Source organism: Pistacia vera, unplaced genomic scaffold (assembly GCF_008641045.1).
Source record: "Pistacia vera cultivar Batoury unplaced genomic scaffold, PisVer_v2 Contig954, whole genome shotgun sequence".
Taxonomy (NCBI): Eukaryota; Viridiplantae; Streptophyta; class Magnoliopsida; order Sapindales; family Anacardiaceae; genus Pistacia; species Pistacia vera.
In genome coordinates, this window is record NW_022196839.1 from 177,770 (window position 1) to 191,319 (window position 13,550).

A 13,550-nucleotide genomic window follows, 5' to 3' on the forward strand; every position below is an offset into this window, starting at 1 on the left:
AGCTGAACAGCCAATGCGGTGTAGCCATCAACTTCGTGCACTCCCACTGCTTTCTTTGTTGAATTTCTCTTCGAAGTCCTCATGTCATTATTGCTCGCCATCACCTCAATCAAATTGTAAGCTTCCTTCATGTTTTATTATTCAACGCTCTTCCACTGGCAGTATCTATTATGGCTTGTATATTTGGCAGCAATCCTTGGTAAAACGTTTGCACTTGTGACCAGATTGGCAAACCATGGTGAGGACACGTTCATAAGAGATCCTTATATCTTTCCCATGCTTCATACAATGATTCCATATCTTGTTGGAAGAAATTGGTAATCTCACTTCTCAGCTTTGCAGACTTGATAGGTGGAAAATATTTAGTGAGGAATGCTTGAACTAACTTGTTCCATGTTATGATGCTCCCAGATGGCAGAGAAATCAACCAAACTTTAGCTTTATCCCGAAGAGAGAATGGGAAAAACCTTAGCCTAATTGCATCATCGGATACCCCATTATGTTTGAATGTGTCACATAACTCCATAAAATTGGTGATATGCAAGTTGAGATCATTACTAGGCAACCTTGTGAATTGGACCGAATGTTGAATCATTTAAATAATTACTGGCTTGATCTCAAAATTATTCGCTTGAACTGGTGGTCTCTTGATGCTAGAATAGAATCCTTCAATAGTAGGACTAGAGTAGTTATTCAATGCTCTTTGAAAAACTACAATTCCACTAGTTGCATTGCCCCTTGGGATATCCCCATTCTGATTCTGTTAATCTTCCATATTGTTATTTATAATTCCCCTGTCAGCCACTGATTTTTATAAGTTGGTTTGCCTCTTTTCTTTCCTCAACTGTTTAGTCATTCTCTCAATCTTAGAATCGAAGGGATTGAGATCACCACCACCTTTAGAACATACACTCTCTGGGATCTAAATAAAAGAAATAAACACAACGAAATAAAATAAAAATTAATTCTTAGAAACAAAAATAAAACAAATCAAATTAGCAAATAAATAGTTCTTATTGATATTGGTAGAAAAATAGTTCCCTGGCAACGACACCAAAAACTTGATAGGCTATTCGCAAGTGTATGAAATCGCACAAGTAATAAAGCTCGAGTAAACGAGTGTCGAATCCCAAGAGAACTTTTTACCAAGTACCAAACTAATCTATCTTATTACTATTTGATAAAACAAAATTTTAAGAATCAGTTAATGAAAAATAAAACAAACTAAAAACAAAACAAAACAGAATTTTATTAATACTTTGATAAAAAAGATCAATATGACTAAACCTAGGGCACAAATTTCACACAAATTTAATCCTAGGCATTGACAATTATTGCTAACCTAATTAAGCTTATTCTAAAGGCCAAATTCCCTGATATTTTGATAATTTTCTCTCGAACAATTACAGATTAACCCTTAATCAACAACCCAAAATATCTCTAAAGTTGATTTAGAAGCTAGTTTTATGAAATTTACCAGAGCCTCATAGATCGCAGTAACCTATCTCTAGCATTCACTCAATCTATGGTTTTATTACATTAGACTATTTAGGTTTCATCTCTCAATCTCAACCTAACCCATAAAATCATTCAACTCTTGGGCCCTTAAGAACTGAAAGCATTAAGTGCAATAATAAAACTTAGAACAAAATTTAATAAAAATTAACAGCAAATAATTCTATGCATATTCATAAAATTGGGCTACATCTTAGTCTTGGAAAAGAATTTAGTTCATACTTTCAGTACTAAACACAACCATTGTATTAACAAACATGAGAACAAGAAAGAAAATAGAAAAACTTCTCTAATTTGTGAACCAAAACTCTCAGAATTCTGATCTCCAAAGAGTAGTCGCTCTCTCTCCCTTCTTCTCCCTAAAAACTAATTAAAGACCCTTATTTATAGTGTTAGGGTTTGGAGGTTAATTAGGAAAGAATTAAATGCCTTAGACAAGTTAGATTCAGACTAGGAAAATAAAATAGCCCATCTGGCTCGCATTCCATCACTACAGCAACATAAATGGTCGCTGCGACGATAGTTCTTTCTGTCCCACAAGTCTGATATCTTCAGAATTTGGCAAAGTCATCAACATGACATTTGTATTCCTCTAAATAAGCTTTCAAACGACATAAGAATCATTAAATTCTGATTTCTACAGTTCAAGTTATGATCAAAACATTAAAGCATGCTCATCTTGAAGAATTTCCAAGTGTTAAGTCTCATCTTCAACGCATCATAACTTCCTCATTTCAATTCCGATTCTTGCACCATTTGTTCCTACTTGTCACCAATTCCATCGACATCATCCTTCTTCATTCAAAAATTAATTACAACTTGAAAATACTCAAAATACACCTGTGATCCCATAAAAGGTATTTATGAAGTAATTAACTCAAATTTTGCAATTTAAACAAATTTTCCCACAAATAATCCAATTGAATCACTAACAAAACACGTATTTTCAAGCTCTTATCACACGTCATCATTGACTTGCCACATCAGCACTGACTTTGCTCCTACATCAGCGATTTTTCCTTATTCCAACATCAGAATTCTTGTCTTCCAATGGAAAAAATGGAGATCCAACGTCCAATTTCTGGGATTTTAGATGGCACCAATTCTTATACCTCATGGAGTCAAGGATGTTAGTAAACGGTCCTGTATACGCAGCGGAAACGAAAAATATAATATAACAGGATCGTTTACATGAGCCAAGATCAAGGGTATAATTTTACAATTCATATTAAAGCAAGAATCTGCAGAAATTAATGATCTGTGTTTAGAAACCATACGCACGTTTGGAGGTTCCACCACGATTGTCTTTGAACGTTTTGCTACCGATCCAAGTGTAGAATCGAACCCACGTAGTCCACACGAAGACAATCTCAAAAGAACCAAAGAGGTATTTGCTAGATCCTTTTTTGCTTCAAGATTAAGAAGAAAAGAAATCAAATTGAATTGACTTAGGCCAAAGAAAGGTTTCTGGCGTGGGAGTGTCAAATGGGGGCTGTGTGTTTTATTTTTCAAGGAAAAATCAATTCTCTTTATTAATTAACACACACTTTTCTTTTTTATAGTAAAATAATCAAGTTGCCCTAATCCCATACGGAATAGGCTTGGGCTCCAACCCAAACGCCCCATGTTGCCAAACACTCCCAATTTGATTTATTTTATTTTCCATCATTATCTCAATTAAAATTAATTAATATATATTTAAATATATATTAACATTTAACAATAATGATAATATATTTAAATATGTGCGAACACACATTTAAACGTAATTTCACTTATTTAATTTTTCTAACAAATTAAATAAAGGCTACGACCTCAGCAAATTTAATTGCACTGTGAAATTACCAAAATACCCTTTCGCCTTAAAAGACGAAAACGCCCTTCTTTCTTCTTGCATCTTAAATTGTCTTCTATGTGTGTGACCCTTAGGCTCCTCATCATATCGGCAGTGTATAGTATTGCGATTAACACCAATTAATCGTCTCACTAATACACAGACCAAGATTGGCCCCTAGCAAGGCATCATGGCCACCCGATAGATTCGGATTCAGCAAAGTAGCTACCTGTCAACGATATGGTTACCGTGCAATTCGATCCTTTCATCATACGTTATCTCGACGAGACGAAGGCATAGAAATAGTGTCAACCTTCGGTTACTCTCGATATTATTTATTCAGTTTCTGGACCAATGACCCGTATTATAAACTGGATAGAGCAACAACTCAATCCCACTGTGGCCACAGTTTTAGTGTCATTGCCATATACTGAATTGCGCCGTGAGATAACTTTCTCCCGTACCCGGGAGTGATAAATCCTCTGTCAATCCACCATAGTCTTGATACACTCCTTGATGCAGCCAATCACCACCGTATTGACAGCTCTGAAAAGAACTGCGTTAGGCTAGTGTCAAACTACACCAATCGGTGCACAAGGCGCTCCGGTGATCTCAAGTCTAAGGATCACATGCACCACCATTCGTTAGAGGATTTGTTCCATAGACACTAGGGTTACTATCCATATGGAATCCTCTGGTGGGTCAGTCCAGTGAACTTGCTGTGGTGTAATCGCCTACAGCAAGCACCCATGTGTTGCACCAGGTTGTCACCAAACAACCTTGACAAGTGAGATCAGTCATTGTTTTTCGACAGGGTCGTTCAACACTATGATAGCCTTACCGTATTATCTATGCCCTTACTTCAGAATAATATTGGGGCTACGGACGTTTCTAGAATGGCCACCATATGTGCTCATAGGGTTCTCACTATCAAGATTTGAACACTTGATACCCTCGTCACGGTTCTACCATTCTAAGGACATATATCAATACATATTGCAATAATAATGATTTACGCGATATAGAATAAAATGCTTTTTATTGATTAATAAACATTATTACAAAGAGTCAATTCTATAATAATTGATTGGCTCTAGGGCATCTACTCTAACAAAGGAATACGACCTTTTCTAAAAGGATGAAAACTTTGGTGTTATGTGACTGGCGATATTAAAACATCGGTTAAAGGAGACACTGAAGAAGATGACAAGTTTAGTCAGAGACTTGATGATTGGTATAGCAACAATTACCAGATTATTACATGGTTCCAAAATTCTTCTATTCCATCTATTCATCTCCAATATGGCTGCTATGAAATTGCAAAAGTCTGGGATATGCGTGCCACTCGATTTACTACCAAAAGACTCTCTCATCAGTATCAACTCTGGTAGTCTCTACAATACATGAAGTAAGAGCCCACTCAGTCTATCACAGATTTCCATGCTTAGATGCAAATTATGCGGGATTAGCTAGCTCAATTTGATCTTAGATGGACATGCACTACGGATGCCACTCAATATGAAAAACATCGTGATCATATGCGTTTGATCTAGTTTTTGATGGCTCTCACCCCATAGTATGAGTCTGTTTGATCCATGCTCCTCCATTGTATGCTTTTGGACACAACTCTCTCTGAACTTCAGTCTGATGAGACTCGGTTTCACACCTAAGGTATAAAAAAATCAGATGCAGTTCTTGCCACTATTCCTAACAAGCAATCTCAAGCTCGTCTGACCAAGTAATCTGATTCACTTGTTTGCAAATACTACCACCAAAATGGACATCTCATTCTTTATTGCCCAAGCATTTTGTGTAATTACTGCAAAAAGAAGGGTCACACCAAGTCTCGTTGTCCCCAACTTGGAAAATCCAAATCTTCATCACACGTTGTTGTTGTTGCCACTAAGACATCCCCACTTCCATCCCAACCTACCCTTCATGATATAGGGTCTCTCCTTAAACAGGTTTTGTCTCATTCTTCATGTTTTTTGCACTGCCTTATCCATCACTTCAAGTATTATTCCATGGTTTATTGATTTTGCATGTCATAATTATATGATGCCTGATTCATCTGTCTTATCTGATACATCTCTAAATTCAAATACACTTGTCATTCATACTATAGATGGTTCTCATATGCATGTTAGTCATATAGGAACCATCTCTACTCCAACTAGGTCTCTAACCAATACTTTTCTCATCCCAAACTCATATATAATCTTGTTTCTGTCAATCAACTATGTGGACTTGGTCTTGACATTACCTTTTCTTCTCATGGTTGTCATGTGTAGGATTCTCAGACAGGTCAAATTCTTGGGACAGGGCACAAGATGGGACGCTTGTTTGAGCTCACCTCCCTCTATATTTCACTTTCTAAAGTATCTCTTTCCTTGTCAACTGCATCTACCTTATCCACTTCTCACTTATGGCATCTTTGTTTATGTCATGTTTCCCTGACTAAATTACGTTCACTTGTTTTCAATGGTCGCCTAGGTTCTAATAAACTTGAAACATTTCATTGGGTCTCATGTCCTTTGTCTAAACAACCTACTTTGCCTTTTAATAATAGTGACTCAGTTTCTTACACACCCTTTGATTTAATTCACATTGATGTTTGGGGTCCCACACTGATTCATACTATGGGAGGTTCACAGTACTTTATAATTTTTATAGATGATTTTTCTCATTTTACTTGGATATATCTCTTAAAAAACAGGTTTGAAGTCTATCAAACATATAAAAACTTTGCGGCCATGGTACTGACACAATATTCCAAGAAAATAAAAATGCTTCGTACTATAATGCCATGGAATATTGTGATTCTACCCTAAATGAATTTCTTCTTGGCAATGGAACCATCATTCAGCAATCTTGTCCTAGAACCGCTCAATAGAATGGTCGTGCGGAATGCAAACACTGACATATCTTGGATTCCGCTCGAGCCATGCTTATATCATTTTCTTGTCTCGAATTATTTTGGGGAGAGGTCGCCCTCACCGTCGTCCTTATCATCAATCTCATGCCTTCTCCTATTATAGATAATCAAACTCCCTATGAGCGTCTTCTTGGTTTTTCTTCCAACTACAGTCCCTTAAAAGTGTTTTAGTGTGCTTGTTTCATTCTTTTGTAGCCCTATGAGCGTTCCAAACTTGAACCACGTGCCCGTTTGTGTTGCTTCTTGGGATATGATCTAGAACATAAGGGGTATCGATGTTGGGATCCCATCTCCCAACACTTATGTGTCTCTCGTCATGTAGTATTCTAGGAAGATATAATGTTCTCTTCTTTGTCAAAATTTCATATTTCATCTTTTTCCCCTATTACTCACTCTTTTGCAGAATTATTTCCATCTAATACAGGTTCCTCTTCTGAGCTTGACCATGTCATTCCTCCTACGCCTACTCCCAACAATTTTGTATCTTCGGAGGATTCGACACTTGTGGCACATTTTGATCTCCTCGATGAGTCAGATACTCTGGCTCTTCAGTGCTCTACTCGTTAAGAGAACCTTCTTCCCACCTTATTGATTTTCATTGTTTCTCAACTATAGTCTCCTTGCATGAGCCTTATACTTATTGTGAAGCTTATTCTAACCCTTTTTGGCGGCAAGCAATGGACGAAGAGATCAAAGCTCAAGAAAAGACGAGGACATGGGAGTTGGTAGATCTTTTGCCAAATAAAACACTTGTGGGTTGTAAATGGGTCTATAAGATCAAAACTCTTTCAGATGGGTCTCTGAAACGTTATAAAGCACGTCTAATGGCAAGGGGTTTTACTCAAGAGTATGGAATCGATTATGAAGAGATTTTTTCTCCTGTTGCACGTGTCACTTCAGTTCAAAGTTTATTGACAATTGCTACAGTTCGAAAATGGCATTTATTTCAAATGGATATAAAAAATGCTTTTCTGAATGGTGAGCTTGAGGAAAAAGTCTATATGCAACCACCACCTGATTATGATCATCCGCCTAACAAAGTGCATAGATTGTGTTGGGGCTTATATGGGCTCAAACAATCGCCTCGGGCCTGGTATTCAAAGTTCAGTGCAACTATAAACTCCTTCGAAATTTCTTCAAGTCCCCATGATTCAACCTTATTTATTTGGAAGACTGATCATGGCCTTATTCTTCTTTTGCTCTATGTGGATGATATGATTATCACTGGCGACGATGTATCAAGCATTACCAAGCTTAAAAACTCCCTTAGTTAGCACTTTGAGATGAAAGATCTGGTTCCCTTACTTTATTTTGGGACTCGAAGTCTCTTCCACTCTTGATGGTTATTCTCCTTCCCAAGCAAAGTATGCATCTAACTTGCTCTCTCGTGCTAGAGTTACTGACACGAAGGTTGCTTCTACTCCCATGGATGGTATACCCCTTTTAGATCCAACCTTATACAAATAGTTAGTGGGCAATTTGATTTATCACATTGTCACTCGACCTGACATCGCTTATGTTGTTCATATTGTTAGCCAATTCATGTCTGCTCCACGCTCCACCCATTATACTATTGTCTTGCGGATTTTGTGATACATCAAAGGCACTCCTTTTATGGGTATTTTCTTTTCTACTCACTCCTCACAATAGTTGCATGTTTATTCTAATGCTGACTGGGCAGGGGATCCTACTGATCAACGTTCCACCACTGGGTATTGTTTCTTCCTTGGTGACTCACTTATCTCTTACAACTCAATCAAGCACAAAAGTTGTGCCTTAGCTGATACCATTATTGAACTAATGTAAAACCCCCTCCAATCAGGTATCCTCTGAATATCCCTCAATGAGAATCCTGGGGATACATGTTTGGAGAACGAGTTATATTTAGAAAAAAAAAAAAACTTGTGCAAGGATAATAATAATAATATCCGAAACATGCATATAAAATATCATGCAGGATCCAAACATATAATTTCAAAACTTTAAGAAATACACAATCGAAACGTATTTATAGGGTGGAAGATTCCAAAAAGTGTTTCACAAATATTTATCATTTACATTATTTACATCAAGATAAAAACATCGAGATGACAATAAATCATTTCCCCTCACGTGTAGCCCCGCTGTCTCTAGCATCCTTCGCTTCAGATCTACCTGCAAAGCAATCAACAATAAAAGGGTGAGCGTTAGTCGCTCAGTAAGGAATGATCCGTTTCATTCTAAATGTGCTATTTGACCTTTATTTAAACATATTTGTTAACACATCACTTATCTTTTACATCTAGGGATACTTCCCCTTTTATTTTTATTATTTCCTTTCTATTTCATATATCTTTCATCATTTTATCCCATGGCTATATAAACATCAATGCATACACGTACAATTAAGTATGTAAAGATAGTACACGCATATTACTGTCATGATTAACATCTAATACATCTAACATGAGTATAATTCATCTCATATGTAATAACTCATAACTCATGTAGTGCAACTAAATGCATATGAAGCTTTAACGTGTAGCCAATCGGACTTTTCTTAGCGTCTTAAGCACTTCATATCATCTAGCCTCAAATTCATCTAGAGCTCTATCTCGGAGCATGCTTCGCTCTTTTAACATTTAAAGCATATATTCATCTTCCTCACCGGTATATTAAGGATTGCTTACGCGTTTCCCATCATGTCTATATCATCTCTAACATCTTATGGCATGTAAATATATATTTTGGTGAGCTTAATACTTTTAATTCTCTATGGATTATCATCCATTTACATTACCTCTTGCTCACATACATCATCTTAAAACATGTATTACATTGCATCTTCCTGCCTTCATAACATTAATCATGCATTGACATCATGACCATGTATCTTTTCAAAGATCATCTAAGTAATGGTAACCTTAGTACATGGCATAATTACAATAATACATAATAATCAATTCATATTATAAGAATTGATCATGTAAATCTTAAACTTTAATACCGTTTAACTTTAGGCCATTTTCCATCCATTTATCAAACGAATTGTCTCCTGCAAACATAAATTTATAGTAGATTTCTTAGCTTTCTAATGCTTCAAGAATCATCTCATTTCAATTTTATAACTCAAGTTATGGTCAAAATACTGAACAGGTTTACAAAACCCTAAGCTTACTAAATCCGAATTTTCATATTAACTATGCCCATCAATCCTATTGACAATTCCCATAGGTCAACTTATGGATCAAATAAACCTCTCCTTAATAGTCTTTAACATCTCAAATAAAGTGTAAAATCTCACTCTCCATAATCATCCATTATTGTTTAACATTGTAAGCTAATGCAACCAACACACTCACACTTCTAATACACCATTCAACACCATGTGACTCCAATACTACAAGTTTTGCCACAATCAGCATCCACACTTCATTTTCTTTAATCAACATAACAACCTCATAAAAACAAAATAGCAATAACTTCATGTATAATGAATCAAGGCAATAAGTAGATAAATGAGTTCAACTACACTTGCCATCAACTATTCTATGCCTTAAAGCCTTAATTTAGGTTTCATAAAAATCTACAAACCCTAGCTAAACCCTAAAGTCATGGGAGGTTCTTCTTCCTTTTTAAAGAATTCCCCAACAAATCCTTTGCCTTTGTCTTCTTTTACACCTTATCCTACATATATAACATTATACCTCAACATCTACTCAAAATCTTCAAATCACATCAAAAGTAAAGTTTTTAATCCTTACCTTAAACCCTTCAAATTGAAGATCCAAAGCTCCTATCTTGCTCTCCTTGAAAAAATAAGCAAAACTCCTTTAAAACTTAGAGAAGAAAGCTTGTTTCATGAAAGATTTGAGAGAAAATGGAAGAATTTAAGAAATGCTCTCTCCCTTGGCTTGAAAATTTCATCTCATTTATAGGAAATATTCATTTGTTTTCCAAAATTATGCTATTGGCCCAATTATTTTAATTGTATAACTCATAAGTCCTTAATTCTTCATGTAAGGGCATTTTGGTCATTTCACTAGACATAATTATTACTTAATTAATGCCATTAAATGCAATAAGCCTACTCATCCTTGACTTTTTCAATGCTTATCCTAGGCAAATGACCATTTTGCCCCTAATACCTATCTATGGATGATTGATTCATACCGTTCCAAATGAATCGACTATTTTGCCCTTAGTTAGATTTATGTTTTTTAACATAAAATTAACATCTAAAGAATTATTTTGAGTTAGGAACATACCTTGACATCTTGGGTATACAATTTGCTCTAATGGCTCCTAGAAGATATGGGTGTTGCTCATTCCTCTCATTCCTATTCATTGTGACAATCTAGTGTCATACAGATCGCTCATAATGACATCTCCATGAACACAATAAACACATTAAGATTGATTGTCACTTCTTTCGCACCACATCGCACAAGGCACTTTGACTTGTTATTTATCCGCTCCATCGATCAATTTTTCGATGTCTTCACAAAAGCTCATCACCCAAGACGATTCACGGAGTAGTTTCCAATCTCAATCTAGAATCTACGTTGCCACCTTGAGCTTGAGGGGGGTGTTAGCCAAAATCAAGCAAAGCTTGATCAATGGCTGAATCAAGCAAAGCTTGATTTTAGTCATTAGCATAAATCATGCTAATGATTTTAGCTTGTATTGTAATGTACATATAGAAAGCTCTTGTACATTGGAATACACACTTGAAATACAATTTCATTCTTTACATTTCGCTCTTGAATTCTTTGCCTTTCTCTCTAGAATTCTAACAATCCCTAAAACTAAACAATTTTTTGGGATTGGATCTAGGTTCCAATTTTCCTCCCACTTTTCCGAACCAGTGGAGAAGAGCAAGAGAGAGAGCAAAAAATTACTGGAAATGCTAAAAGTGTTGGAAGAGCAAGGCCTTGGAGACAGAAGTTCTTTGGTGGGGATTCTATCAATCTAGTTTCACTTGCAAAAGGCTGGCTACCTCATTGGTTTGAGACCATTCAAGAAGTGATTGGCATAAAATTGCTGGAAACCGACCACTTTCCCTCCGCTGCATGCATGCATGGGTTTACAATTCAAGGAAATTCCTGTCATCAAAGAAAATCTTCCTGACGTGAAAAAACTCAAGGAAAGAAGCTCATTATTGCAGAACAACACTTGAATTAGCAATTAGCATATAGGTGTTGCAGGTTCATAGATATAAGTTGCAGAGTTCTGAAAATTGTTCAAGATATTGCAACATTATTATATTCTTATGATTTGAGGTGGGATGGCGCTTTGATTTTAGAAGGATTTTTTTTCCATTTGGAGTAAATCTTCTTAAAATTGTCAAAAAATTCCCTCATTGAGATCGCATTATACAATGTCCTGTGTATTCAAGTCCAAAATGAGGCAAGATGGAGATAGTCACCATTTTCACAATGGAACATACTATTTTCAATTGCTTAAAATTATTTATAAAGTGACAAAAAGTTTAATTTATATTTTCTATTTCCATTTTCATTCGAAGTGGAAGAATATTTAGGGTGCTTTTGATTTTTTTTTTTTTTTGCTTTGAAAATTTTTAAAATATAATGGATAATTTTTTTCTTTCTCCTCATACAGCACTGTAAAATATATAGCCTAATTTCACTATCATCTCCTAGAGGACATGTTTTGGAACGAACTATGTACACAAGTTTATAATAGTTAAAAAAAATGGATAAACCTCTATTAATTACGCTTAATTTAATGGAGAAAAAGTAAAGAACATAAATAACCATGACAAATATTTATAGAAAATGTGTTTTAAAAATAAAAAATAAACTCAGTAAAATTTAAAAAACAATTAAGAAAATTTAAGAAACCATTATTTTAAAAAATTTAAAAAAAAATAGAAAACCAAAACTAGAAATAATATAAAATAAAAAAACCAAAACTAAGAAATACAAAATAATTAGTATAACACTAAAAAAAAATGACTGGGCTTGGCCAGCTGCTGGCCATGGCCCTGATTTACTTCTTTCTTTTTTTATTTTTCTATTTTTTTGTATTTTTTTTTAATATAGAAGTAGTAAAACAGTTGTTAATTACCATATGATTACTATAGTGAGTTTTTAAATACTACAAATTTTGTGATTATTTTCCTTACCTTCTTTTGCAAAATATGTCATTAACACATTAACACATCCCGTTAAAAATGATTAGAAATTCAACACTATTTGCATTGGCAATGGTTATCTCATGATTCATTTTAATTTATTGTAAATATGCATGATGATATGTTATGTCATATCTAGTCTTGATAACTCTTTATAAAATACAAACAAACCTATCTCTCTTTTAAATATTTCTGATGGAAGAAAATTAATTGAATTTAAGATGAAAATGATTTTTGAGAAGATAATTTATTCACATATTTTGCTAATAGAAGAAAAAAAAAATTGAATATAAACTTTTAATTAGTAAACCAATGATATATCATATAATAGTTCTAATACCACTTGTAATTAAAAATAGAAAAAAAATTATAATAATATCTGTGTTTTTATATTTCCTGTGGAAGAGATTGAAATATTATTAATAAGTTAGTGATTTATACTATATATTATTATAATATTATCATGTTCACATTATTTACTTATTAATTGTTAAGTTTTATGTTTATAATTTGATCCTAATGTTTTATTATGTAGAATAAGTCTTGATTTGAAATTTGCATTGATTTTAGATAATTGGATTGTCTTTAATTCTTAAAATTTGCGTGAATCTATATTAAATTTAAAGTTTAATTAATTTATATTTCACAACATAATGATATCAGTATTTAGTATTATTTTAATGATTTTGGAGAAATTTAGTATAGAATCAATTATAAATGACCTTCAAAATATGAGTATCGTCGCGAGTTACATTTAATGTATGGTTAAGTTTATATTTCTTTTATTTATTTTATACATTTTGAGACTTATTTTGTGTTATTTTTATGAATAATTTAACATTATATATATTTATTATCTTTTTCGAGTTGAATTTTAAAAAGTTGTCGTTTATGGATCCGGCCATCCCAATAAAATTTTATGGAATTTTTAAAATTGTTTATGAATGTAAAATTTCGTTATTGGACTTTTCCAACTATTGGGATCAGGGCGGATCATATAAAAACTTATAGTTTCTCAGTCAACTCTATCGTCCAAATGACGAAAAACAAAGCTATAAACGTATACAAACCGCCTTCACTGTTGAATATTTCGCCAATTCGCACACCATATTTGACTTCATTTATTCATG

At 34.2% G+C, this 13,550-nt stretch overlaps 1 non-coding gene across 1 annotated transcript; it reads left to right on the forward strand.

Moving 5' to 3' along the window:
- The first annotated feature begins 230 nt into the window (after nucleotides 1-230).
- LOC116121004 lies at nucleotides 231-337 on the forward strand. Its single transcript, XR_004126630.1, has one exon. It is a non-coding gene; the product is annotated as a small nucleolar RNA R71 (small nucleolar RNA).
- The last annotated feature ends 13,213 nt before the right edge of the window (nucleotides 338-13,550 follow it).